General features: G+C 32.5%; 1 pseudogene; it reads left to right on the plus strand.

Moving 5' to 3' along the window:
- The window catches only part of LOC133194293 (uncharacterized), a 35,736-nt pseudogene extending 20,380 nt beyond the window's left edge, over window positions 1-15,356 (plus strand).
- The last annotated feature ends 8,814 nt before the right edge of the window (window positions 15,357-24,170 follow it).

Genomic DNA, 24,170 nt, shown 5'->3' on the forward strand with positions numbered 1-24,170 from the left:
TAAATCATTCATGTCAATTTGGTACTATCATCTGATAGACCCTATATGGTAGTATCTTTTTATGCAAGAAGAAAAACATTTAATCTTTTGAAATAGAAGTAGGGTCGAATGATTGGCACCAGTAATTTTTTTTATTCTTAAGGTCAAGAAAAAACACAATGACCTTGACCTGACCTTTCTTTTAAAATAAAATGGTCAAATTTAATCTAATTGATACCATCACTTAATGATAATGTCATCTTCAATCTATGAAAATTTCATTAATTTTTGAATAAGAGAAATATGAGAAGAATCCCTCCTTAAGAATAACATTTGGCTTTCCTTGTTATCAATTCAGGAAGATACTGGTCCACCTTGTAATTTACCACAACATAAAGACGTTTCTAAGAAGGAAAGCTTGGACCCTAATCAGACTGAAGTACGGTGAATAATACAGCATGACAAGACATCTGCATTGGGCTAAATTAGATTTTTTTAAAAGTTTATTCAATATGATATACCGGTACATTTTATGAACGTCATCGTAGTACGAAAAAATGGTTTTAAGCTAATGCATTGGTTTATTAACTTTTTTTTTATAAAACGATAATTCAAAACCTTTTTTTAAGGATTTGAACTTTAAGCATGGATATACATGTAGATCTGCATTTATGCATGGCTAATTGAATACTTTGTTGTGCAATGTTTGACACATATTTAAAGTAATGAATAACAATACATATTTGTATGACACAGATTGGATTTGATGTAAAAGAATTCGACAATTTACCATGGGAAATCGAATGTACACCATTATTTCTCAAAAAGATGACTAAACAAAAGATCTCGATGCAAATTAGACAAAAGACAGTTCAATGTATTAAAGATCTCTGAGAAGGGCATAGACGGCCAAATCTTTGTAAAAGATTAAAGCTTGAAGATTCGAAAGGCAGGACACTGTTTGAAATAAAATTGAACAAAGCAATCAGAATTATCTGGGAGATAGCAAAAACTTTTTCACCAAGAATAAACCACACGGATGTCGCTTTTGAGGACAATGTCTTCATCTCAGAAGTTATTAGAATATGGGACATTGTTTTAGATCATGATAATCTAGATAGATGCGTTCAAAATATACTGAAGTCCTATTCAAGAAGCGAACAACCACAGCTACTCCATACGGGTGTAAAAGAAAAATACAAATATGATGGTGCTCAGTCTTGTCCTGTGGAAAAGCCCAAGATATTTAATTGTGATTTATCAGGAAATTATGACAAAACAGTACTTGCAGGACTGAAAGGAGATTTTGAGAGTGTATATTTACCAATTAATCCAATTGAACATGAATTCAACATTATGAAATTTTATTCCCTCTCACCTGATTTAGTTTATCACATAATAGAAAATCTAAATACTGAAATAGAATTCCCGTTCAAAGTGATTGACCTTGAACATACGATCATAAATATGAAAACTGAAGCCCCGATTCTTTTGGTTGGGAGGAGTGGGACAGGAAAAACAACATGCTGTTTATACAGACTTTGGAAAAAATTTGAGGTGTATTGGACACACATGGAAGGTTTAGATTTCAATCATCAAACTTCTGATACAAACATGAAATCTAACGGTCAGTACTAAACATTTCTTTTAAATATCTGATTGATTATATGTTGTTTAACGTCCCATTCGAGAATTTTTCACTCATATACGCAGCACTGTTAAGGCCTACTTCAAAGAAATCAACAGAATATAAACGTGCATAAATACATACCTTTTTAAACTGAATTTATTTTTGTAAAGGTACTATATTATCTTATGACTTTAGCATTCTTTGAAATAACATTGTATACCCCGCTCGGTACTGAATTTGGTTTGGTCACGTTATTTGAAAGTCACGTGATAAATGCATGTAATGTGTACTGTATGTAGGTCACAAACAAATTTCAATATCGCAAGGGCATACCCTACTTAAAATTAAAAATTAAAGTAATATATTGTTTCTACATAACTTGTAGTTTATGGAAAGTGCTGCTGCTTTAAATAGAATTCGCATTTTATTAGTTTAAATTTCAAGTTATCTGACTAATGTCGAAATATGTGTGACCTTTACCAAGTATTTTATGTATTTATTAAATTATGCTATCGATTTCAGGAAAGCAGCAGCACTTTTCAAGTTAAGGAATAAGTCCGTTATGTGTATTCAAAAAATGGTCAAGATCTATTAAGTGTATGCCCTTGCGAAAAGGCGATTTAATGAGGCACCTCGGCGTGAACATGCACACCCTGTAGACAAAAACACGGTAGAATCAATTCAATACATTCTCTCGATATTTTTTAGATAATGGCACTAAACAAACGTTTCAGATTTGTATTAATGGTCTACCTAAGATTTGCAAATAATATTCTGTTTAATAATAAAATGCATTTTTCACTGTGAAAAAAATTATTTGATCCGCCTCTCACTGCACATAAAATGCGTCAAACTTTACCATGATGACGTCATGTCGACAAGTGCATTGCGATCAGTGACTTGTTTATATCTTGCTGTGTGGGATTTAACTAGCGACAAAAATGAATGCAGTGGTAAGTTTTGATGTAGTTTATTACTCTTATGCAGTTTAGATTCGCGAATTATTTCATTTTCTGTTACTTTGAGGAATTGCTATATTTGTGTGATGTCACAGTAAACTTTTCCCGTAAAAATTAGGCCCCGCCCCCTTTATGCAGCCTTAAGGTCAGACGATACGTTCCTCAAATATCTGTTTTTTATATCTTCGAATTATGTGGAAAATATTCAAAATTTTAATTGCCTTCTGATTTATAAACAGGTTTCTTATTTTCTTTTAAAAAATGAAACACCAAAAAAATGTGATATTGGCTAATTAAGTTTTTCCCAAAAGGATTTTATAGGAAAAACATCTTCTGGTATCTTGCACAAATGCCTGGTAAGGTACCTCAATTTTTTGCAAGTAAACATGTTAGAGTATCAATACTTCAATGACAAAATCTTAGAAAAAATTATATATTATTGAGGAACGTATCGTCTGTCCTTAACACAGCTGCGTAGGGACGTCACCATATACTGGTGAAGGGCTTCAAATTTAGACCTTTACTCGGCACTCAGGGCCATTGAGCAGTGAGTGGTTTTTTTTCGTGCCATTGCCTACCGTGACAGGGGCCTCGGTTTTTAAGGTCTCATCCGAAGGAACCGCAACTTTCACTTCAAAGTGCCAAGCGATTGGCGAAGGAACAGTTGCTACCCATTTTTATCGACTTAGGTCAGTCGCGGCTGTGATTCGAACACGCGACCTTCCGATCACGGAGTGAGCGCTTTACCGACTGAACTACCGTGACGGTTTAAATATTTGAAATTAAATGTTGACTGTTGTAAAAACATTATAACAATACTTTTTTTAATAGTTGGAGTAGAAAACAAAAAAGAAGACAACAAAGCCAATGACAACTCGATAACAGGTCCTGAAAAACATTTACGGCAACTATTTGTAACTAAAAACCCTGTGCTTTGCCAGGAAGTCAGAAGAAATTTTATGGATATGAAGCAAGCCTGTCGAAAGTTGAAAAGTACTTTTTCACCTAGACAACACCTTCCATCAAGGCTTCAAGATGTCGAAGATCACGAGTATCCATTATTTATGACGTTCAAAAAACTTTTAGAAGTTTTGGATGTATCCCTTGAGTTTCCTTTCTATCTACATGTAGCTAAAGATGATCTGACCGTATGTTCAGTTAAATGTTTTAAGTGTTCTTTATATTCACTAGGTTCCTTTTTTATTCAATAATTGTTCGTGTTATATAAACATAGATCAAAAGGTGATAAAAAATATTTGAACTTTAAATGAATCCAGCATTATTTGTTTCATTCCAATTTCATACCTATCATTTCTTGACTTTTTTCTCTGTTTATGTCTTGAAATCATGAAGCATGCTATGAACTTTATTCTCTTCAAATTTTCCTATCTTATAGATCAACATTCAGGGATGGAGAGTTCCTAACGATGTTGATGATCTCTCAAAGTTTCAAGATGTAGATTCAGACTTTGAAAACCTTTCAGAAGTTGATTCAGAAGATTATACAGTAAATTCGGGTGACGAAAGGGATGCACGTAAATGTTCAGATTCTACAAATCGACGAAAAACAAGTTCCAATTATTATAAAAAACTTCTAACATACGAAATTTTCGAGAAATGTTTTTGGACAAAGATTAACAAAGAAAAATTAAAATGTCACCCATCCCTTGTTTGGACGGAAATCATGTCATTTATTAAGGGATCATTTGATGCTCTCTTGTCTCCAAACGGATATTTAGATCTGAAAAAGTACATGGAACTAGGAAGGAAAATGGCACCTGTTTTTACTGATGACAGGGAGAAAATATTTGAAATGTTTTTATCAGATGAAAAATTAAAGAAGCAAATGTTTTACACTGATGAAGCTGACATTGCTAGAAACATATTTCACAGGTATGTATGTACATTTTACAATCACCCCAAACAACATTACCAACAGATTGACATAAGCACAAGAAAATAACTGGTTTCTATTTCGTTTTTTAGAATGACCAAACTAGAAACTTCGGATTTGCTGATTCATGAGATTTATGTAGACGAAACACAAGATTTTACTCAAGCAGAAATTTGTATCCTAGTTAGAATGTGTCAAAATCCAAATGGGATTTTCTTAACAGGGGATACTGCCCAATGCATTATGCGTGGAATATCATTTAGATTTGAGGATCTTCGTTCCCTTTTCTTTCAAATAAAGAAGATCAGCCAGAGAAAGAAGGAGTTAATGTACCAGAGAAGGTTTTGAAACAAGATTCCAGTTCATATGAATTAGAAAATTAACTAAAATATTTATTACATATATAACTATTGCACATGATTCATTTTCAGCTCTTTCACCTTACTCAAAATTATCGGTCACATGCAGGAATATTGAATCTGGCATCAAGTGTTCTTGAGGTATTAAAAGAATTTTTTCCGGAATCATATGATCACTTAGAGAAAGATGTTGCAATGATTGATGGTCCAAAACCTGTCATTTTAATCCATAGCAATTCAAAGTAAGTGACTAAGAAATATATAAACTGCATTTTAAAACTTTATAGTCACACACACACACACACCCTCACACACACACACACACATTTCATAAGAAGTGCGGGACCGGTCTTTCGGATGAGGCTGTATAAACCGAGGTCCCGTGTCGCAGTAGGTGCTGGCACGAAGAAGATCTCTCTCTGCTCAATGGCGCTACATGCCGAGTATAAATTTAAATTTGTAGCCCTCCACCGGCAAGTGGTGGAGTCTCCATTTGAGTGAAAATTCTCGATGGGGACGTTAAATAACAAGAAACAAACTTAAGAAGTGCTTTTCTTCACAATTTCAAAAAATGCATCTTATGAGTCATGTTGCAATTGCTTGAAATGTGCACAGTGAGAGTGTTTCAAATATAAGCTTAGTCATACTATTAGACGACATACATTTATTGCTCACTAACAAAACTGAATTTTAGCTCACCTGAGCCGAAGGCTCAAGTGAGCTTTTCTGATCAAAGAGTGTACGGCGTCCGTCTGTCGTCGATCGTCTGTAAACTTTTCACATATTCGACTTTTCTCAAGAACCACTGAGCCAATTTCAACCAAACTTGCCACAAAGCATCCTTGGGTGAAGGGGATTCAAGCTTTTTCACAGGAAGTGTCGCACCCTGTTTCAAGGGGGGATATTTAATAATTCTAAAAAATTTTGTGGCATCTTTTAAAAATCTTCTTCTCAAGAACCACTGGGCAAGAAAAGATGAAACTTATGTGAAAGCTTCATTACATACTCTAGAATCAAATTTGTTCATATCATAACCCCCGGGGATAGCGTGGGGCCACAAGAGGGGGTCAAAGTTTTACATAGGAATATGTAAGAAATGTCTTTAAAAATCTTCTTCTTGAGAACAGCAAAGCCATGATTAATCATAATATTACAGAAGTATCCTCTGGTAGTGCAGAAAGTTTGTTCCAATCAGGACTCCTGGGTTGGGCAGGGCCACAACAGGGGGGTCAAAGTTCAACATAGGAATATACAGGAAATATCTTTAAAAATCTTCTTCTAAAGAACAGCTAAGCCATTATTAGACATATTAATAATACAGAAGTATCCTCAGGTAGTGTAGATTCAAGTTTGTTCAAAGCATGACCCCAGGGGATAAGGCGGGGCAACAGCAGTGGGTCAAGTTTTAAATAAGAATATATAGGTGTGATGGTTAAGGGGCATTTACGTACAACGCATTGAAGACTTCAAATAGTGGAATGACCTGACATCCCTTCGAATGGACTAGCCTAAGGGTATATAAGACAAAGCCTTGGGAAAGTCAGGCATTCAGAAGGTAGTTGTAGAAGATGGATGATTCATCAGCAATAAAGAAGTTAAGGTATCCTATCCTAATAGCAAAAGATTCAATGAAATTGAATACATAATAAATGGTAGGTGTTGAATACTCAGTATATTTAGACATGATTTCCATTTATTACTATTAGCATGTAAGGGTGGGATGGTCCTAATTTATGACCTTGAATTTTAGTAATTGTTATCTCCCTCTGTTTTTAATTAATTAAAAAAAATCAATTTTAAGAAACTTATCTGGTTAAAAAATCGTTTTAAGTTGTCCTTCTATTTCTAATATGTTTTAGTGCATTTTTCCACAAGTGAATTTATTGATATTCTTATTATTTGAATTTTTATTTTTAAAAAATTGCTCCATAGACTTCAAATCAATCTTTGTTAAATAGTTACTGCTTAGTTAAGTATATTTTTGAAACTTTCTCTTGGTAAATCCTTACTGTAAAATGCTTTAAATTAATATCAGAGTATGATGTATGTGATGGATATTTAAGGATAGAGGATGGAAAACCTTAAGGTTAAGAGCAAAATAAAAGTTATGAACACCAGTGGCAAGTATCCTAGGGAATTGATGTTAAGCTCTGGGTGAAGTAAATCTGAAGAAGATTGACACAACTGGTTTTTATCTATCTGTGAACCTAGGGGAGAAAAACGGTGCAAGCAGTACCTTATCCACTCCTCATCTCTAGATAAGAGAAAATTTAATTAATGTCTGATATACCCTTAGACAGACCTGTCATAATAATCATTCCAATCATTAATTCTGACAGAGTAAAAGGAAAACCTATATATCCCTTGTAAGAACCTGATCATACCATTACATAGGAAATATCTTTGAAATCTTCTTCCCAAGAACAACTAAGCCATTATTAGTCATATTTATACCAAAGCATCCTTAGGTATTGTAAAATCAAGTTTGTTCAAATAATGACCCCTCAGGGGTTGGGGGCACAACAGAGAGTCAAAGTTTTTCATAAGAATATATAGGAATCATCTTGAAAAAATCTTTAGCCCAAGAACAGCATTGTTACAAAGCAAAATGTACTAAACTGGGATTATTACATTTCATGTTATTATATTTTGCGTCGAGATCAACGCAAAATGTAATAATGCAAAATGTAATAACACGATATTTGGATTATTACGAGTGTTGGGGGGGGGGGGTCGTTGATCATTGTATCAGTTTTCTTTTGCTTTTTAATGGGCACATGCATGAAATTAGAAATCTATTTATTTATACTGGTAGGTGTAAATATAGCGGGAAGGGGATTTCTTGACAATTAAAATTTCATACTGTTTTTCAAATCATGTGCATATCAGACCAGCAAAAATAAAATTCTCTCTCTCTTTCTCTCTCCCTAATAATAAAATGGATAGTTTCTGCATGCGCATAAAATACAATGATCAACAAATGAAGTAACCCTTACCTCCCGCTTCTCCTCGCCAGACACATACACATGCACTTCTAATTTGCTGACCGATGTACTCATGCACGTCGTACATGCATATCAAGAGCTTTTCATGGACCCGTGGTCATTCTTTGGTAATTAAGAATTCAGTGATTCATATATAATACAGACTGGTCTATAAATAGACATGTCAATCAAAGTTAAGTTAATGTTTTAAAAGTATTAAATAAAAATTTTAGAAAAAGTTTTTTAAAAATATACAATTAGATTTAGTCATGTCCGTAAAAGCCGTAACGTTTGTCTCATAGTTATAGGTCTGTTTGTCTTTCTAGAAAATCGAGCTTCCCCATTGTTAAATCAATTTTGTGATGTTTCGCTTTGAACACAATACAAAAAAATAATTATATTTTGTTTTATTACATTTTGCGTTGTCCTCAACGCAGAAATTAAGTAACGCAAAATGTAAAAGCCAAAAAGTGCATTTTTACATTTTGCGTCGAGATCAACGCAAAATGTAATAATCCAAAAATCTTGTTATTACATTTTGCTTTTATTACATTCTGCGTTAAACTCGACGTAAAATATAATAATGCAAAATGTAATAATCCCATTTTATTACATTTTGCGTTGTAACATAGCATGATTAGTCATATTATTATAGAAGCATCCTGAGGTAGTGTAAATTTAAGTTTGCCCCCCCCCCCTCCCCTTAAAACTTTTCAATACTGAACTGATTTCTGCTTCTTCGTAGTCAGTGTGCTCTGGTGAACGATGTGGCCCATTGGCCTCTTGTTAAAGTAAGTATTTGCAAAATTGCACGAGAGAGTAGTTTTCTTTTTCAGAACTGAATTATAAACAACAAACGTCTATAACGGCTTGGTTTATCCTGTGCGGTATATATATCCTGGGACATTTGGTTATTTATGTATAAACATTTATGCATGAAATATATAAATGCCCTAAGGCTTATACCATACAACTAGATGTTTATATTTGATATTTTATACAGAGATTTGAAACAACTACTGACCGGTAGGGAAAGGGAGACCTCTACTATAGAACTTGGAGCACATCAAGTCATCCTTGTTGCAAATCAAGAGTCAAAAGAAAAACTGCAAGACAAATTCAACAAATGTCTCGTCATGACAATTGATCGTGCTAAGGGACTCGAATTTGATGACGTTCTGCTTTACAATTTCTTTAAAGAATCTCATGTAAGAATTTATCCTTCTTATTATATTTAATTAAATAAAGAAAACAGAATATTTGGAAATAGTTTAAAGAAAAAAATAAAATATGTAAAACTTTCTTGTATTTCATTTCTTTATGTTTTTCATACGATTCAGTGTAAATAAAACGTAGAAATATTTTGTATCTTATACATGATTTTTACCCCTTTATCGCCAGGTATTTTAGAATACATGTATAAAATTATCAAAAGCTCATGGAGACTTCCTTGACCAAAGTTTATCTTTTGGTCGTCAGTGTTTCTCTCTAACCTTAATTATCTTCTCAAGTGTAATACTTTCAAGATTATCCAGCTTTTCCTACCGAACTTCCACAAACCCACCTATAACAGTTCTTTTTTGGCAAAAAATAAAGCTAAGGTTTTCGCATGGGATGGGACAAAACTTCCTCTATTACAGTAGTGCAAAGTAATATATAACACTATGTTCTTATCCCAATTCATATCTACCAGGACAAGGGTGGGGTCACAATAAATAATTAGTTGATTTCAAATTTCTGCACTTAAGAATATTTTCAAAAATGGCTGGGCTCAATTAAATGAGGTCTTCATAATATAAAATAATTCTTATAAAGTATAAAGTTTGATTTCTTTACATTATGGCCCTTTTGGGCTAAGATGAGGCGCAATTGAAGGGGTTAAGTTATAAAATTTCAATATTTAAGAAAATTTCGATAAATATACTAGCATTTTTCATAGAGAACTACATGGCGAGAGTCAAATTAGCTGGCATTTATTCCGATATGTTGCATATATGAATCTTCATAATCAATCGTTTAGGGCTATTTAGGCGCTACAATGTGTTACAAAAGTTTGATAGGAAATATTTAGTGTACGTGTATTTGAAATTTCTCAAAAAATATGGCAAAAGTTAGTTATTAAAATGTGCAGGCAACCCTATCTTGTGTATTTAAATCATATCCTAAGGATCAGTGTGGGCTACAACAGGGAGTCTTAATCAGGTTTACCACAAGAAAATATTGGATCGATTATTCTTTAAAAATTGTCAATGGTTACATACTTGCATCGTTGCTTATTTACAAACACCCAAAGGAAGTATAAGTTAACTTTTCTTTTTAAATCATGGCTCCAAAACAAAGATGAATTTAATTTCAATTTTTTACAGAGAAATATATTTTTGCAAGAATAACAAGGTTCAAATGTGAGACTTTTAATTATATATTGTTATTTAAACTACTTTAAAATGTGTTTTATTTATACGCCTACATGTAGAGATTTGTCATAACGATAAATGACTTGGGTGAGCTTTGAAGTGCGTAGAGGGACTCTTAAACAGAAAGATATGTCACACATATACCTTCAAAAGCATTATAAAAATACATGTATGATATTTCTAGGAAGTGTAAGAGTACAATTAATTTTTTCAGGCTACAAAAGAATGGAGGGTTGTTAAACAGTTTTTGGGAAAAATAAGCAAATCAACCATTTGTCAAAAGACGAAAATCACGCCCGGTTTTTATGAATACCGACATAGTAGGTATTTCAAGTATCCTTTGTTTCAAAGAGTTCAACTTGATACAATATAATTAGTTACAGAGGTAATCTTTCAAACTGGTATGTGTAAATTTTAAAAAAAATCTTATCTCTTAAAGGTGATCTTCTTGCAATCAGCCAATTGAGGCCTCTTCCTTTTGACCCAAGAAAACATATGGCTTTGTGTACGGAACTAAAAATACTATATACTGCTATAACAAGAGCAAGAACAAATATTTGGATTTTTGATGAAGACGAAGAAAGTAGGGCCCCAATGTATGAATATTTTGCAGAAAGAAATCTTGTTGAAGTTAGAGATGGTGAGTTTTTTTTTCAAATTAAGTCTTAAAAGTATTCTTGTTGTAATAAACTTTCTTTACTAATTTTTATATTTTTGTAAAAGATAATAAGAATACTTTGTAACTAAATAAATGTTGACAAAATTCACTTATCAATTTGTTATTTCTTTGATCTTATGATTTTAAATTTCATTATTTTCGCGTTCTTTAGAGGTATCTCAAAGAGGATTTTCACAACCATCAGCTTGCAGCGATTGGTTGTCCAAAGGAAATGACCTAGTATTTAGAAAATCATACTTCGAAGAAGCTGCAGACTGCTATAGAAATGCTTGTTATTTTCAAAGGGCAGAATATGCTAGAGCCAAACATCACGAGGAGCAATTCAAGTATTATGAAAGGGTTTTCCAGCAAAGATTTATTTTATTACGGTTAATTATACGTCTCCCCAAAACATGCATAACATTTTTCAATGATGTTTCAAATAATCATAAAAGAAATTCTACATGTACAGTATTCAGTGGTGTGAATAGAAAAGTTTACATATCAGGTAATGTATATAATTATATCGTGGATTTTAGTTTGTAAAGTTCAGAAAAAAAAACATTAAAGTTGATACTAATGTAGGGGTGCTAGGGGTCATTCTATCTTCTTACACTGCATTTTATGATGGAAACATAATGGAAGATTAATCTGGACACACAATTGTACTTGTTATCTAAATTGGCTTCCTCTATAATATCAGCTCAGACGTTTAAAAAACATTGGGCCAGGGTTCTCTATGGGCAGTTTAACGAGGCGGCCCTGCCACAGTTAAATTCCTTAGGGCCACAGTTAAAAAATAAAGCGCCATTGTTCCGCCACTGTTTAAATATTACCACCACATAAGATCGTCATCGTCAGTAAGATAAATATATAATTTTATATATAATTTTATAAATCAAATGAACCTTCATATTATGTACTGTTTCTCAGTTTCTAATGCTAAACCGTTAATTTACTCTAATTATTGCCCATTATTTACAAATTTATTTCTATTATTTAATACATTTAATTATTTATTTATTTAAATTTAAATCATTTATTTAATTTATCTAATTATTTTAAATTAATTTATTTACAAATGAAATTTTTAATATGAATTAATTCATCCTTTAATAGTTCTATAGAAACACTGTGACAACGTCGCTAAAATCGCATTGGCAATGCAAGTCAAACATCATTCGTGTATCGTAATCACGTATTTTTGTAATGTTGAAAAATTAACAATATGAAAAGATCCACCAATATTTCATGACACTAAACTGCTTAAGTGTTTTTTTTTAATTCACATGTTTTATGATACTTCTGTCTTTTGATCAATAATTGTAAATATATATATATAGATGTAAGCGTGATTGTTTGACTTATATGTACCAGAATTTCCTCAGTCCTTTAATTGTAGGTGTATAATTTCCTTATGTAGGCAAAACTATTTTTTAAAAAATCAGTGTTAAATGCTTAAAAGATGTTATTACTGGTACTATATTTTCATATTCTGTTAGATAATATTTGTTTATTTATTAGTACGTATGTGTTGAGGGTCTTTTTCCCAGTATACATATATTTTGGAAACATTCTAATTTTTGTTCTACGCTATGATTAATCGTTATTGATTAATTGTTTTTAATTTGCATTATAATTAATTTGCCCAATATTTATTGTCATTTGTGTATTAAGCTTTAGATTCATCGAGGTTGTGTGTTTTCAATTTATTTCGTGGTTCCTTTCCGAATTCGGTCGCGAAATGTCCGCGAATATTAGCACTTCGCATAAGTCTTGCGCCACAGTTAAATTTGAAATGGTGGAGAAACCAATTTAGAGTTTGGATATAGAATAGATTAACAACGTCAGCTCGTTCTCAGCATTTAATTTGCTTGATATAATTTGAATTATGGGTTCAATCCTCTACGCTTTTTCGTTGTTTTTTACATAATTGATTGTTTTAGGTTCCATTAAAAACCAAAGCATAAAAATCTTAAAGAGTTTAATCAAGGAAATATGTAAATATTCATTCCATTGTTCAAAGTAATTGAAGCTTTGTCTAGAGTTTTTTTTAATTATCTCAAAAATGAAAAATTAGACATAATTTAGTTAACATAGAAGCCTAGGTGCAAAGAATTATTTTAATTCCATAAATAAGAAGTAAAAATGGTTTTCTCATGGTCTATACCCCTGGTATACATTAACTAAATTGTGAAAACTGATTGATGGTTTTATTAATGTAAAGACAGCTCATTCTGTTTTATGTTTTATATTTTTGTATAGATTTTCTGAGAAAAGTGATAAGCAACATCACCTTTTAGAAGCAGCACTTGGATTTTTTAATTGCAGCAAATTAGAGAAGTTCCTCTCTTGTTTAAAGAGCTCATCTGAATTCGAGTTGTTGGCGATATTTTATGAGAGGAGAAATGAGGTTATAGTATGATTTCAATGTAGTTTTTATAGATTATGCATAATATTCTAAGATAATTTTTTGGCAGACATCCTAACCAATGTAAGAGTATTTTCACAAATGTGTATTATATGTATATAAGAAATATATTGAATACGATTGCAAAATTGAAAAAGAAGTTTCAAATTATGTCAACTCAGTGCAAGTGAGACATGTATGTTTTCTTTGAATACATACAAGCCTACAAGGAAGTTTTAAATATTTTTTAAATGTCCTTTATAAAATACTTTTAAGCTCACCTGAGCTGCAAACTCAAGTGAGCTTCTCTTATCACAAGTTATCCGCCGGCCGGCTGTCTGTAAACTTTTCACATTTTCAAACTTCTTTTCAAGAACTACTGGGCCAATTTACACCAAAGTCTCCTTGGGTGAAGGGGAGTTCAAATTGTTTAAATGAAGGACCAAGCCCCCTTACAAGGGGAGATAATCAAGAAAAGACAAAAATAGGGAGGAGTCATTAAAAAATCTTCTCAAGAACTACTGGATCAGAAAAGCTGAAACTTATGTGAAAGCTTTCAGAGGTAGTGTAGATTCTGAATTATTCAAATCATGGCCCCCGGGTTAGGGTGGGGCCACAATAGGGAATCAAAGTTTTACATTGAAATATATAGGTAAAATCTTTAAAAATTTTCTTCTCGAATCAATGGGCCAGAAAAGCTGAAACTTATTTGGAACTTTCCTTGGGTAGAGTAGATTTTAAATTGATCAAATCATGAACCCCGGGGGAAGGGTGGGGCCCGCAAGTGAGTTAAGGCTAGGTATATGCATTTCTATGCAAATAAACTAATTAAAATGCCTATGGATTATATTTATTGCACAAAAAACGTTAAAACTTATTGTCTAATACATACTTGTTACACACGACATGAGATAGCCAGTAAACATTATGACGTCATATTATGACGTCATTGCTCTTTACTACACAAGATTATAAAAGACATCAACAAAAATGCTTCGGCGCAAGGGCATGCTCTATTTTATTTAACTGAAACAAGGTATATTTAGAAGCAAAATATTTCAAGAATTGCTGGTATTGCTGCACAAATATCAACAACTCAGTTGTTCAATCACTATTTCTAAAGTTTTAAGTTGAACCAGGGTTAAAATGTACAGTCCGGTATAAGTTTCCTCAGATTCCAATCAAATGAGGAAATGACTAGGATTTGTGCAGCAGTTTTATTAATCTATAGAATATTCTTCGTAGCATAATACAATTTTTATGTAAAATTAAATAGGGTAATCCCTTGCGCCGAAGCTGTTTTGTTGATATGTTTTGTAACCTCCAGTATGTAAGAACAGTGACGTCATAATATGACGTCATAATGTGTACTGGCTATAACATGTCTTGGGTACTAAGTATGTATAAGAAAATAAATCAAAACTTTGTCTGAATTATAAATATACCTCTTTTGCGTTTTTATAAGCTCATTTGCATAGAAACGCCCATACCTAGCCTTAACTCACTTGCGGGCCAAAATAGGGAATCAAGGCTTAACATTGAAATATATAGGAAAAATCTTTAAATATCTTCTTCTCAAGAACCACTGGGTCAGAAAAGGTGAACCTTATATGGAAGCTTTCTTAGGTAGTGAAGATTCTAATTGTTCGAATCAGGACGCGCTTGGGGGGGGGGGGGGGGGGGGGGCAAAGTTACAGCAGAAGATCAGCAGGGCCGAAGTTACTCAAGTGAGCGTAGTGGCCCAAGAATCTCTTGTTTATCTTGATAGATTGAAAAAGCAGCAGAAATGTATGGCCGTGCTGGAATGCCATTAAGTCAGAGTAACTGTTTCGAAAATATGAGGTATTTTGGAAAAGCAATACAAGTTTTAATAAACAGTGCGAATTTTGACCCTGCTTTAGAGTGTCTTCAGAGAAGCAAGTCTCACGGAATCAGCAAGGTAAAGAAATTATTATTACATATATTTGATCATTGGCTATATGATTAATATTGTAATTGATTGTATTTTTTTATGATTGTGTTATTCTTAGAGCAAAGTCAAAAACTTAAAACGATTCATAACCTTCTAAATAATCATTATATAAGCATTATATTTGCAAGAAATCGTCATCAATGCTTTTTCTTTTAATTATGCAGGCACATAGTATCGTATTTGAATGAGGGGGGAGAGCCTGAAAAAATACAACCTACTTGAAAGTCTTTGAGAAGCGAAAAAAGAGGGGGGATTTCTCAAAGTTGAAAATCCTGATTTTAATTGGGGGGGGGGGGGTAGTTTAAAATTTTTGTGACCAGAAAAAAATCTTTACATTGGCCGGATTCTACTACACAACGAAAGGTTTAGGAGGTTAATTCAGCCTTTCAATGAGCATTTTAATAGTAAATAAACAGGAAAAATCGTAATGTTTTAAAAATGTAGGGACCCCCCCCCTCCGGCCCCCTAATTTTAATGTGTCTGTTGTGTATGTCAAAACTGAAGTGTATTTTTCATTGAAAGAATTAATGAATGAATTCAAGTTTTCAGTCCTATGCCTCCTTGCGAATAGGACTGGGGTGTTATAAATTTGATTACGGAAGCTCTAAACACTAATGAAAAATATTTTTTGGACTTTATTAAAATTTTGTCCAAAAAAGTTGTACGTATTGAGCCTATTTGGTTAATTTCAACAAAGGATACCAGTCATTTCTCTGGGGAAAAATGTTCAAATTAAAGACATTAAAGTACAAGTGAACAGAAAACCCTCTAGTTTGCTTACATTGGGAAAATACATCCAAATAATGTTTTCAATTACTTTATCTTGGTCTAGTATAATGGTAAGAATACTTAAATTTGTTTCAATTTGTGTCATTTACACAACCAAGCTTTATGATAAACGTGATGACTTTAACTTTTCAATCGTCAACTTCCCTTACTTGTGCAGCAATATACCTTCATCACCTGCATACGGGGTATATATCTCTCAGTTGATTCGATACGCAAGAGCATGCTCTACGTATGTATAATTTCTAAAACGAGGTAAGTTATTGACAAATAAGTTGATGAAACAAGAATATCAGCTGTCTCGTTTAAAGTCATCATTTCGTAATTTCTTTGGTCGATACAATGACCTTGTCAGCAAATACAATTTATCATTAGAGAGGTTGAGATTTTAAACTTGTACGCGTACGTGTACTTGTGCACAAACTTTGACGTACACGTACACGTTTTTTGTAATTTGTCTATTGAGATTTTAATGACGTGTTACGTGAACGTGTATAGACTGTAATCGGTGTCTCTGTTTCAACTATTTAGTAGTTTTGTGACATTAGTTTGACTTTAGTTAGTGAACAAAACATGGTTAAAAATAAAATAAGTGTTCATGAAGCTTAACATCCTAAATAATTAACAACAAAAACAGTTTCACACATAAATTGACTAGTTTTTATTGAAAAAGCTACAGGTTTACACTTACGTGTAGATGCCCTTTTACAAGTTGTAGGAACGTGTAGAAAACTTATCAACGCCATAACTGATGACGCAATACGCAAGAAATTTAGGGAATTCACCTACTAGACGTACCCGTACACGTACACGTATGAAATCTCAACCTCTCTATTGAGTCAAATGCTGACTGACGTTTTTCACACTAATTGTTAGGCCATTATTTACACACTGAATTGTCGACGGATTTTTCCGTTATTTCCCGATCATGACAAGGAGCACACGGCGGGTGTGACCGGTCGGCAGGGGATACTCACTCCTCCATGGCACCTGATCCCACCTCTGATGTTTGGAGGTCCGTGTTTGCTCTGCTCCTATTTTGTATTGATTAATGGACTTTTGAGCTTGAATACTGTTCGTTATCTCCATATATTTCATTACAGTAGATTTCTTTTCATTGTATTTTACATTGAAGGCCAGATCACTCTAACTGCAGAAAACTACCATGGATTTAGAACTCTTCAGTGAGCAGTGTTTAGAGCTGCCTTAATACATTTTATTGTTATGTGTTTATGCCTCTGATCAGCATGTATGTGCAATTATTTAATGTTTTGATATCAAATGATTCATAAAGCATAAGACAATGATCATGATGACATTTACACTGATTTTGTCCGTATCCTCAATTTTTGTATTTATTTTTTATCACTATTTATTATTCTAAATTCCTTGATTTGTCTTAATAAAGAATACAAATTACAAAATAAAATGCATGAAAATGCTCTACCCAATTCATCATACCATGATATTTACTATTATATAGAAGTTTTTCATTTATATTTCTTACTGACATTAGAAAATTTAGAAAAAAAAAATTACAGGAAAAAACCATGGTTACTTTCAACAGCTTACCTATTTCCGCGTGGAAATGAACTGGAAATATAGCGTATATCCGAGTGAAAAATCGAAGAGCTTTCCTTACTAGAAAACTGACACCTACATGTACTTCTCTAATCAGTACACTGTCTTCCTGTCTGGTCAAGACACCCCTCCCCCTTTTCCCCCTAAACGACACCTCGGCCCGTGTGTATTCACCGTCAACATACCTGCGCTGCTCTCGCATCTGTAATGTCAAGTATTTACCTATCTTGAATACTGCCTGGTTCTAATGAAATGCATCTACTTAATTTTAGGATTCTGTTCATAACTTGTATGCACAACACTTAATAGAAAATTAAAGATTTTATTCGAAGAAAATAAGATAATTGTACAATTTATGGGTTTTTAATGCTTATGGTACATGTACATGAACTTACGGATCATCGGGTTTTCTGTGTAAATACAATTAGAAATAATTCTCTGATAAATTTTATTGATCGAAGATAAGGCTGAAATAATTCTTACATTCTAAACTACGAAATTTACCTCACATTTTTTTTATATATATATTTTTTTTTCGGAATGAAAGGCAGGTAAAAATAAAACAAAAGAGATCGCCTGGTTCCGCCGTGATTACGCAAGACGAATAAATACACCGGACTGTATTATTATTATTAATCGATTTCATTCCATACTTGACTTTATTTAAGAAGTCGGTATTATTTTTGGCTATTTGGTCGGATCTTGTTTTGTTCATTTTTTAATTGGTTATGTACCTTCAAACCCCCGCCCTGCGAATATCCCTCATATGGGATTAAGACTGTCATAATCTATAAGGTATTAATTATTTGCCGACTTAGACTTATATTAAATATTATGTTTTAAGTAACAGTTAACACAAAGTCTAATGGCAATAATTTATGATTATTTAGTCCGAAAAGTCGCATTTCACTTTGTTTATTTTTATTTATTTTTTCTTTATCTTATGTATTTTAAACAAAAAAGTATGCAATAATTCAATGTTCGTTAATTAATACGAGGTTTTAAGTATCTGACATATAAATGTCCACATTTATGACAGCTTAGCATACACGTAGTTGTAGCAGATACAAATTCTGTTGACTGTAAATATTTATACACGTAACACCGTTACACAAACAAAATGTAGGAAGTTAATTATTTCATTTTGGTTTATCTACACGGAAATGTTTGCGCGAGCAAACAAAAAGTCATGACATAATTTACATGTGTTAATGAAGGGCGCTATTATATTAGCATTTATTTAGATTTCTACCCTGATTTTTTTTTTCGGGGGGGGGGGGGGGTAGTTGATGATAGATCTATAACGACAAATTTATTAATTTTGTTATAACATTTTTTTACCCTTTATTTTTATATTGTGATTTTTGGATACATCACAGACTTTAAGCATCAGACATTGAATACAAATATTTAATTCACTGCATAGATTTTTTTCCGTGAAAATACTAAGTATTTGTAGATAAATTTCTTAGGTATATATTTCTTGTATAAATAATAAATCTATTTCTAGAGTTTCATAAATCTATCGTACCTGTGAGAAACAACACTTATCTACGGAATTTTTGAGCAACCTCTGTAATTAAAAGATTCATAGTTCAACCTTAATAAGAATTTCGACATTTACACAAATAATCGGAAATGTTCACCATTGAGTAAAATGATCTAAAATAATTAAAATCTACATTTATCTACAATCCACTTAATTATTGTCAAAAAATAAATAAATAAACAGGTTATATAAACTTACCATAGTGACCCCAAGTGTTTTTTTTTTCATAATACTTTAAATATTATTATCATTTAGATTTGCAGCTTTGCAAGTATTAAAATCAACATGTTGCAGTATATCAAACAAAAGAATCTATTCGTCTTGTCAAAAAACGTTCCGCATTTTGAAACAATCCTATCAGGTTTTGCGTTTATCCTATCGTGAAGATCGTTTATCAGGTCTATCGTGTTTTGCGTTTATCGTATTTTGCGTTTATCGTGTTTTGCGTTTATCGTGTTTTGCGTTTATCCTATCGTGCGTGCATCCTGTCCTATCGTGCGTGTATCCTATCGTATCGTGCGTTTATCCTATCGTATCGTGCGTGTATCCTATCGTATCGTGTATCCTGTAAAGAATAACGTTGCGGGTACTGTACATTATGCCGTACATTTACCACCTCTTTATTATTAATTTTATTATTATTTCTTTATTTTCAATGTTTATTTTTAAGATTCAAACTACGCTAAAATAAATACGTGAGATTGAGTAAGCAAGCTTGAAATGAATGGAAAAAATAGATTTTGAATTCGAACAACACTTACCACAAGGATACAAAGATCGAGCACTTGATCTAGCTTTAATCCAGAAAAGCAGTAATCTTCTAAGGCTTTTATATGATATGAGTGAAATGAGGGATAGGGCAACTGGCTCTTTATTACAGTCAAATTCTGGGTTAATGTTGGTTACAACTTAAACTGCTTATATCAAAATTTTTGTGTGTTAATGTTTCTTTAGGCAATTTATAAACAGTTTAGAAATCAGGGCTAGGATTCATAAAATTTTTAAGATTTGTGCTAAGAATCACACTTCAGTATTAAAAAATTCTAAGTTATGAAAAGATTCTCAAGTCATATTTATGTAAGTTCTTAGAGCAATTCTTAACTAAGTTTAATTCTAGAAAATTAAAACACTTAAGTCACCCTAGCAAGACATAAAAATTCCCGATCAAAAATCGCACTTTTTGTGATGGAGGTATTTATTTCCAGTGTATTACATCACATGTATACGTCTATGTCATCATCATTGCACATTTGCATCTTACCAGTTGATAAATACCTGAAAGTCAAAAAGAATTTCTACGTATTGGAAATCACTATATTTTCGCGACACTTTATTTTCGCTATAGCTATTTGGTGCTTTTAAGCGAGATAAAATTTTTGCGAGTTATGGTTTTTAGTTCTATATAATCCTTAACATTATACAAAAATCCGCGACAATATAATTTTCACAAGCAGACAGACTCACGTAATTACGCGAAAATAAAGTTCTCGCGAATAAAAAAAAAAGGTGATTTACAGTAGTTGTTATTGCATGGTTTCTAAATGAAAGATTACAATTTCTTCTGTGCAGCATTTCTTACTTTGATAAAGAAAACGCATTTCTTATCTACTTAAGGCATACCACTAGGACACGTAACTTTTTGACAATAATTAAGCAATAAATATGTTTATGAATGACACATTGAGTATTTCTACCAAATTTACGTAAGATGTAGGGATCTTCTGAATCCCGGCCCAGAAGTGTTATTGAAATGTTGCAAAAATATGCAAAATCGGATATTATAGGAATGGTTCGACTGTCCTTAACGCTAGGTTAAATCAAGTGAACGTTATGGTACATGGATCTCTTGTTGAAGGACAAATATATTTTGTTATTACATGTTACGTGGATGATAATTTATAGAGAAACTGAGAAACAAAGGTGAAATATATATCTATCTTTTATATGAATTGTTTGGCCATTAATTTCACACTAAATTTTCTACGAATTTTCCGTTTACCCGGTCATTACAAAAAACAAACAGTTGGTGTGACCGATGGATAAGGGATGCTCACTCCTCCTTAGCACCTGATCATACCTGTTTTCAGAAGTATGCTTTTGCTCTGTCCACAATCTGTATAGTGTGATCAGTCTTTGAGCATGATAACTTTTCGTTATCTTCACATTTCATTATCATCTACTAGGTTTCAACAAACCTACCGATATAATCAGATTTCGTCCGAGTCATTACAAAGTCATTAAAGAGTCTGAAAAATCCGATATTAAATGAAATGTAACTGACTCTTTATGGCCTACAAACCTATGCTCAAAAATAGGAATCCAAAGAATACTAAATTTATCGGATATGTATTCAGCATAAAATCGTTTAAACCATATATGCATTGAGAGTTTCATAAAGGTTTGAAAGATCTTCTTATATACCCGACAAAATATTTAAACAAATGTCTTAGTCTGAAGTTTTTTATTTCATTTGTTTTCTGCAGCTTTGATACTAGAAGGCATGTTGACTTAAAGCTTGTAAACCAACGTGAAACCAAATCACTAGCATTGTCAACGTTGTCTTACCATGTACCAATAAAAGTATAAAATAAAACAATACGAGTATCTTTGAAAAAGACTTAAAGATAAGCTGATTATTGAAGTGTTGGCATGAAATGGCGATTCAAATAAGTAGAAACTTTAGTTATGATGGTACATCAACGGGAGTCAATGAATGTTTCCTAAGAAAAATATCTATTAAAGTGACAAGATTATCAAATTCATAGAAAAATATTTTGTATATACATAGGACAAAATTCCTGCTGATTTGTGTTCAGAATGCAAGATCTGTGTCAAAGCTATGGAATATTGTGGGAAAACGCAAAATGTACCGAAAATGGTAGAATATGCAGAAAGAATTGACGACGTACCACTGAAATTTAGGATCTACCTGAAGTACAACAACGTAGAGGAAGCATTTGATTTGAATTATGGTCGAAGTGCGTATATATATTTCACAAAATTTAATATAATTATGAAAATAAAATATTAATTCTAATCATATATATTATCATAATCAATAAAATATTTTCCTTAATACTCGTAAGTATAATATTTTTCAATTAATAATGTATTTTTTTAATTTTTAATGTAAAAGTTTGATCTCTATTTTCATTTATATAAAGCTGCTGAAATGAAAAAAATAGATTTCTTCTTGAAATGTGGAGCACCTAGTAAAGCCCTAAAACTTGCTAAAACTTCAGAAAAATCAGAATTTGGAATAAATAATGCAAAAAAACTTCAATGCATTTTTCTGATGGCACAGCTTGCAATACATGACAAGGATAACAAAGATGAAAGAAACAAAAGCAAAATTGTGGATAACTTATATACATTAACTGAAAATCCACAAGAAGAAGCTAGTGCAAACACAATAAATATTGGAAAAGCTCAAATGCTAACTGGACAACTGACAAAAAACTTAAAATATGTTGAAAAAGCATTTAAAACATTTGAAAACGGAAAACATGTTGGATTTATTGGTCAGTTAGAATGCATAGAATGGATAATAAGCAATTGCTTGTCGGATTTTTCAATGGTTCAGCAAATAACGAAACTCATCAAAGAGTCTTTCTCATCATTGGAGGAGGAAATGCATATTCTAGATACAGACTCAAAGTTTAACATACGTATTTTGGAATTATGGTACGAGTTTTACGGATATTACAGAGATAAATCAACAGACTCCTACAAATTATATCCAAGACAAAAGTCTTTAGCAACAACGAAAATGTTTTCGACAAGCGAGATATTTGAAGCTTCTCTGAACGCTAGTAATGTACGAGAATTTTGCAGTGAATTTTGGAAAGAGAGGTGCAGATGCTGGAAAGATGTTTTGCTTGAAAACCTCGACAAAAGAAAAGACACTGCTAAAGGATATCTGAATAAGCATTCGGGAAAATGTCAGATGATTTTGAAACTGGATGAAACGCAAGGGACTCCTTCTAATAATAGTAGCCTTGTTATACGAATTACGCAATGCAATATGATGTCCGTTGAGCTTCTTACGTGTTTGAAAAAAATAGAACCAATGATAGAGCGTGATGTGACCAGAAAATGTGATATATTTATCAATGAATTATTTTACACTGATTCCCTTGAAACCCCTATTATTGAAATTGCAATTCATCAGGGTCTAGTCAGGCTACTACAAAGTAATCGTTACAGTTATTTTAGAGTAGAAATGGGAAAGTATTTAAAATCAGAAATACAAAATATAGACATAGAAAAAACAGAAAGCGTAGGGAAAATTATTAAAGTTTTCCTTGCAAAAACTTCCTTAGGAATTGAAGACGACGAACTAAGAGATATGCTGAATCAATTTGAAAAATTATCTGGATTCACAAGGGACAACAAGGTTCATGTTACCTCAATATTTTCTTCATTTTTTAACTCATTTGAATATTTACGGAAAGGAAGTATTGTCTCTGCTATTCAATGTTTTAACATCTTTTGCGCTCATTTTAGCGCGTCCGACGAGCAGACGTTTCCTATTTTACCAGAAATTTTCCTACTGTTTAGTGAAGTGTTTGCTACCGTGGCGTTTTGTTTTGCAGCGCACGCACAAGGCGAGTGTTTTGTTCTCCCAGACTCCTTTTTAGCAAGTGTCAAATATGCTGAGCATGTATTTTTCAGGAATACCTCTATTTCCAATACACTAAAGGATAATTCTATGGGTGAGACTTTTATGTTAGAACATATGTTCCGAATGCTTTGTGGATTTTCGTGCAAGGTGAATCTGTTAAAAATGTCACAAAAAATCTCTTCTCCAGGGATCGTAGACAGAATTTTGATGATAAGTTTCCTAACTTTATGCAACTTTAATATATTTTCATCAACAGAAATTGTCAATAAAATCGAATCGGTTCTAGTCAAAGAACTATTAGATCTCTTAGAATCCACAAAAAGAGCTGAGATCGTAGAATCAATGATGAATGCTACATGCACATCAGATTT

Source organism: Saccostrea echinata, unplaced genomic scaffold, assembly GCF_033153115.1.
Source record: "Saccostrea echinata isolate AGI-Se365-2 ecotype Australia unplaced genomic scaffold, CSIRO_AGI_Sech_v1 ptg000029l, whole genome shotgun sequence".
In the NCBI taxonomy this organism is placed as follows: Eukaryota; Metazoa; Mollusca; class Bivalvia; order Ostreida; family Ostreidae; genus Saccostrea; species Saccostrea echinata.